Consider the following 6835-nt stretch of genomic DNA (forward strand, 5'->3'; position numbering starts at 1 on the left):
GAAATTCAACATTTTCAGTTTATAAATTTGTCAGGTCAGTACTGTTATAAATGGCAGCATCTCCAGAAATGGTAACTTGGCATTCATTGTATTGATATCTCATAGTGAATTACCAGACAACTTTACTAAGCTGAGCTTAAATTTTGATAAAGATAGAAGGCTAAAGCCAAAGTATTTCACATTGCCCAAGGACAATAGCCCACAGGATTAACACTGCAGGTCCTTGAGAGTCAGAGAAGATGCTTAACTTCCCCAAGGCTGAATTCATTTCAACAAACTATATAACTTCTCACCAATCCTTGTAGATTGTAATATTATAACAGAAGTTATCTCTAGAATTGTGAAAACATTTATTTTATTCTTTAAACATTTTTCATCTTTTCTGAATTCTCTGAGAAAAAAAAAGAGGTTATATTAAAAGTCTCAAAGGTAAACAGCCAGTATTTTTTGGATACTAGTAAGTTTTGCTTATAAACTTTTCATGTAAGGTAATTTTAAGCATCAAGAATCAATTCATGGGGGCACTTGGGTGGCTTAACTCAGCTGGTTAAGCCTCTGCCTTCAGCTCAGGTTGTGATCCCAGGGTCCTGAGATCGAGCCCCTCATCAGGCTCCCTGTTCAGAGGGAAGCCTGATTCTCCCTCTCCCCCCTGCTTGAGCTCACTCTCTCTCTCACACACAAATAAATAAATAAATAAAATATTTTTTAAAATAATTCATTAAAGGAGCACTACAGGCTGTCAGTAAGCCAGAGGAAGGTAAGGATTATGCATTTGATTGCATTAAGAAAGCCTCATGTATACCTTTCAATGAGAAATGCATCTCTTAATGCCTAACCTCAAATTTTGCTACCCAAAAACACTCTATGAAACTACCAAATAAATTTTTCAAAGCAAAGAGTTTATAAGATATTTGTAAGAAGAATGATATCAAATGGTAGACTACTTACAAACTGATACTGTCCTTTTGCACAGACACCTCTGAAACTGAAATCCCCTACAGACTGTGAACCAAGTTTCTTGAATAATTTCACCAACACAATTTATTCAATAGATATCTTCTTCATTTGTTCATTCATAAATATATTGAATACTCCTCTATTTGTCAGTCTAGGATAGACTTTGCTGCAGTAAAGTATTAGTTCTGAAATTTTAAAATTTCTTACTTAGACTCATATCTTTTTTTTGTTTTTTATTTTTTATTGGAGTTTGATTTGCCAACATATAGTATAACACCCAGTACTCATCCTGTTAAGTGACCCCCTCAGTGCCCGTCACCCAGTTCATCCCATCCGTCTGCCCACCTCCCTTTCCACTGCCCCTTGTTTGTTTCTCAGAGTTAGGAGTCTCTCATGTTCTGTTGGACTCACAGCTAGTACGGTTCTAGTACAGATCAATCAGAAACTCAGACATAGAAACTCCACCAGGCTGCAGCTGGAATACATGGCCTTGTAGACTGCCACAGAAGGAGAAGAAGGAAGGAAGAGTGGAGGATTCTCATCTATTCCAAAATACCTCAAACTGGAAGTGTTATATGTAACTCTTTACAGAGTATTTGCCAGAACTAATCATATGCCCCAAGTCTAATGGCAAAGGATACTGGAAAATATAAAGAAGTACATGAAATACTTGGTTAGTCCAATCAAATTTGTTCAAATATTTATACCAGGCATTGTGGGAATACAAAAGTGAATCACTTTTTAATAGGTATATAATCAAGTCATGGAGATGATAAAATGTGCGTGTGAATAATCAAAATCCAAAGTAGAGGGTGATAAGCACTAGGAAAAAGGTACAAAAAGTGATATGGCAAATCAGAAGATATAAAGATCACCGTTATCTGGAGAGATCAAGAAAAGCTTCATGGGATGAGAAGTACTTGAGGAAGGCTGAAAGTTGTAGGATTTGTACGTGAACGCTGATGAATAGAAATAATTCTGATCTAAGAAACATTAAGGGCATGGAAGAGAGAAGTTATAGGGCACTTACAGAGAAGATTAAGTCTGTTTTTTTTTTCTAGAATAAAGGTCTGGAAAAGTCATAAATAAAAATAGAAAAATTGGTTGGGCTCAGCTTGTGAAGAAACTAGAATGCTAGGTTAAGATGTTGGGATTTTTTTTTATAGGTAAGAGTCTTAACGAGAGGTATGACAGATATTACTCAGGAAAAGATAGTAGCAAATAAAATGATTTGGAGAAGGAAAACAATGGTAGGGAGGCCAGCTATCAGGCTATTAAAGTTGTTTTGATGAAAGGCACTGGGAAAGAGGAATAATAAAAATAGAGGGACATATATTAAAAATATTTCAATCAACAGAATTTGATACCTGATTAAATGTGGGAAAAGTAAAGATTGACCCAAAAGTCTAGAATTTGGGGGATGGAGAGTTCGTAAGTGTCATTAACAGAGATTTTTTAAAAACCCAGGAAGAGAAGCTAGTTGTGGAAGAATAATTAGTTAATGTTTGGCCATGCAGAATTTAATGTCCAAATGAGATAGAGGTGATGTTATCTAGCTGGATACTAGGAATGTGAAAAGGAGGTCAAAGTCAAAGCTGGTTATTCAGACTGAGGTGTCACCTGGGTAGAGAAGGTAATCCACGTCATAAGGCTTGATAGGTATACCAGGGCAGACAGTAGAGGGCTAAGAAGCAGGCCAAGAACATAGCCTTAAGAAATACATATTTAAGAGTCCAAAGAAGAAGAAAGAATATCCAGGGAGGTAGGGGGGAAGAACAGCCAAGAGAGGAGTTTTAAGTGTGGCCACCTTTGACAATATTTAATGCCACAGAGAACCTAATGGTGATGATAGCTCAATTAGGCCCTGAATTTGGCCATTTAATTTGGCCACTGGAAGGGAAAAAGAGAAAAGATGATACTTGCTTAAAGAAATAAAGGGATTAAGGGAAAATGTGGTCTTTTAGAAAGGGAGAGGAAAAGAATATAGGTTAAAGGGAAAGATAATATGGAGAGAGAAAAACTGTAGATTCAAGGAAAAGAGGAAATATTGATGAAGCCAGTGGATAAAGATGGAATCCACACTTTGTTCTCCTTACCTGCTATATTCATCTCCCGAAAGAAGCAACTTCCCACTCGCTCCCTTTGTCCTTGCCTATGTCCTAAACCGTTTCATCTGGACCCTCCAGAAGTCCACTTTCTGGTCTGTTGTGCATCTCTTGGATCCTGACTGCTTCCCTGTAGCCTTCCAGGCTCTCCTTGAAGTGGATGCTTCATAATTACTTCCAATACTAATGTTGGCCTTCCTTTTGGTATATAGCTCACACTCACCCCTAGAATTTAACCAGCTCCCATCTACTGTAGGAAAACATCTTACCTAATTTAGTCTTTCCGTAGGACCCCCAACCTCATACATGTCCTTGAGAGCAAGGATTAAATTTAGAATGTTGGAAATCTACTTCTTTTTCAGAAATAGAAAAGAGAACACAGAGGAAATGAATATTGAGAAAAAGTTTGAGCTGTAGATGAGGGAGGTTCATATCAAATGGCTTATAACTTTTCAGTGAAGTATAAGGCAGAGTCATCATCAAACCATGAAGGTGACAATAGCAGGGTTTCAGAAGACTAGGAAAGGTTGCATGTAAACCTAACATTTGTAATTTGTATTGCTTTTTCGAAGTGACTGTTATTATAATTTTACAGTACATTCTTACTCAGCTATGCTAGACTCTATTCTTCAAATGCAGAATTCCAACATTATCAAAGAGCTTTCTGATTGTTCTTTATCAAAAGCATTCTAATATGCTCTCTCTGGAAGGTAATATAGTCAAATGAATAATCAACTTAAACTTTCATACACAAAGTATTTTAAGACATTGTATTTCTAAAAGTTCTTCAATAATTCCGGTGGAGTTAAGTGGCTGCAGTAGTTATCCCACTACTTCTAAGTCTTACTACAAATCATTAACCAAAACAAACAAACACAAAGGGAACTGTGTGAGATTGACTGATATTGAATTGGTTAGAAACTGTGAAGTCAGGCAGGATTTGAATTCAATTGTGTCACATTCTGGCAGTATAGTGTAACAAGAGTAGAGGGGCATTGTGGCATCAGACTTCCTGGATCCAAATTATAACTCTCCTACTTACTCAATTAGGGCAAATAACACCCCTAAAGCCTTAGTTTCTAGTATCTATATCCATAATAATAATATTATAACCTTTAAGACAGCAGTCATAATGTAGACCTCATAGGATTATTGTGGACATTACAAGAGGTGGGTTACAAATTTATGGTTAAAAGAATGAGCTCTGCAATCAGACCGCTTGAGTTTGGATACCAGTTCTACCACAGTCTAGCTGTGAGATCTTAGGTGAGCTACCCTCTATGCCTCAGTTTTCTCAATTCAAAATTGGAATGATGGTATGTTCTTCACGGCACTATTGTGAAGATTGAAAGACGTGATAATATAAAGCACTTAACATATAGTCTAGTTCTTAATAATAAACACTATTATTATGATATATTTAACACAGTGCCTGACATATAGTCAGCACTCAATAAATAGTTTCAAATGATTCTCAAAGGAATGCTTTTAGTTTCTCTTCAAGACGATTCTGATCCAGTAACAAACATTGGTTTACCTAAAGCCTAACTGGCAATGTCAGCATTCCAACTACCATTCGTGGAATGTGATTTTACACAGTGGTAGAAAGTTGGACTTCTAAAAACTAAATCATGTTAGAAATAAGGATGCATTTAACACCGCACCTGAGCAGACACATATAAAGCATGAATGCTCTTAAGACTTTAGGTAGCTGCTCTGACATGAACAAAAAAGTGAAATAATTTCAAGCTGAAGAAACACAATAAAAAATCAATGAATGCAGAGCCACAGACAATGATGCTTTTGCTTGATTAAGAAATGCTAAGAAACAGCAGTGTTTGGGACCAGCTGGGCCCACTGCTAGGAGAGGGATTGTGAAAGAGCATTGTGGAGATGGACACATGTTGACTAAGAGTTATTTTGGTCTTGTAAAAATGAACTTCTTCCTATATGTTGTGTTGAACAGGGTAGCACTGAGTTCTTGGATGTCTTTTTCTTCCCACTGGTTTATATGCATATTTTATAGCAGTGACTAGCATAGTTTCAGCCTCATTTTACCTCGCAAGGCTCCACCAAGTTAAACCCAAATCATTGGCTCTCCACTCCTTGGCTTTCTGCTCTCTACATCTGTCACCCATAGCCTAGAGGCTTTTGTGAAGCTCTGGTACCTGCAGGCTCTGAAGTTAAACTCTTGGGCCCTGTCAATCATTCCTATGCTGCCCATTGACCCCAAATATGCAGAGAGGAGTACCACCCTCAGTTTAAGGCCACATAGAAATTCACAGCATTCCTAAATAATTTGAGAACTGAAGTCCATCACCTAATTCTTTTGTTTCTCCTATAATCTTTCTCCTTAGCCTTCTAAATGCAGTTTAAAGAAACATAAGACTCTTTCCAGCCTCTTGGCATGGATTTAATTTTAGTTAAAATCTTGGACCTATAGATGTCATCTTAGGTGACTTAAAGTTTGGACTTTCTCATAAACCACCACTCCAGGAAGATGGAAGATTAAAGAAAAAACCTGCAATGATAATAGTTTCCTGCTCTACTGTTTTGGGTAATCCAGAGCCTAACTGTGGTAGATTCTGAAGAGTGCTGAGAGGTGGTGACTGGGTCTGGATGTGTCAGTGGTAATAGCAGAGCTATACCTTAGTCTTGGTCTAGATTATTAATTTCATTTAGCTTACTCAGTTTGGATTGAAATAAAGCCACTCTCATTAATGAGTTTCAGGAAGTTCTCAATAGTCAGTCCATCTGGGCCACCTAAGTGGAAATAGTTGTGATTCTGTCCAGATTACTGTGCCTATTACTAACTGAAGCTGATTCAAGGCCCCTTTAAATACCAGCTTAGGTATCGTCATTATGCTCCAACTTGGTGGCCTCCAGAGAGGTCGCCTTGAACTGATGCACTTAAGTGGATTTGACTCCAACCTTTCTCTTCTTTGAGCTTGTACAGGTGAAGCAGTATGCCATTTAAAAGCCTCCAGTGGAGAAAAAGAGTGAGAAAAAACAGCTCTGGTGTAAGTGAGGTCCCTATCAAAGGATGAATCTCATCATGGACAACCCCAGCACCTCCAAAAGTTCTACCAACCTAAATAGTTTCAGGAACTATAACTTTGCCTGATAACTAAAGACCACATCCATTTTTATACAGTGTTGTCTCCAGTGTTACTATATTACAAATATACCATGGAGCTCCTTGCCCATTGTATTCTATGTGGATAATGTCCTGAGAAGCCAAATACTGCAGCAGCCTTTTTTGTTGCCCCACTGAAATTGAGACCATTGGTGGCCAACTTGAGAAACCAGCTACTCATGATAACTATTCAGTTTTACTAAAAGACTCTAATCTTTAGTGTAATACAAATCCCACTTTTTTCCATATACAGAATTTGTGGTCCACCTTAGACCTGCACTTTGCTCCCATAGAGAGGTCTATGGTTTTCCTGGATTCTGTCCAGAAACCAGCAGCCAACCAAAACCTTCCTGAGATATGCTGGAAGTGTCAAAACTTCCAGAACACTTGTAGTATCATGGAAGCTACCATCTTGGTGCTAGGAGCCCCAGTTCTTATGGGCCATGTTCATACCTCCCAGGATGCAGATGCAGGTACTCCAAGATTTCCTTCTAACCAGTCTGTGAAGATGCTCCAAATAAGGAACAACATCTTTTGATGCATGTTGGATTGGAGTGCAATTATATTTCAGATAATTGTCTCACAATTCCAGGGACCTGGCCCCCTCTCTCTTATGACCTTGAATTGCTGCTAGCAA

This window comes from Vulpes vulpes, chromosome 6 (genome assembly GCF_048418805.1).
Source record: "Vulpes vulpes isolate BD-2025 chromosome 6, VulVul3, whole genome shotgun sequence".
Lineage (NCBI taxonomy): Eukaryota > Metazoa > Chordata > Mammalia > Carnivora > Canidae > Vulpes > Vulpes vulpes.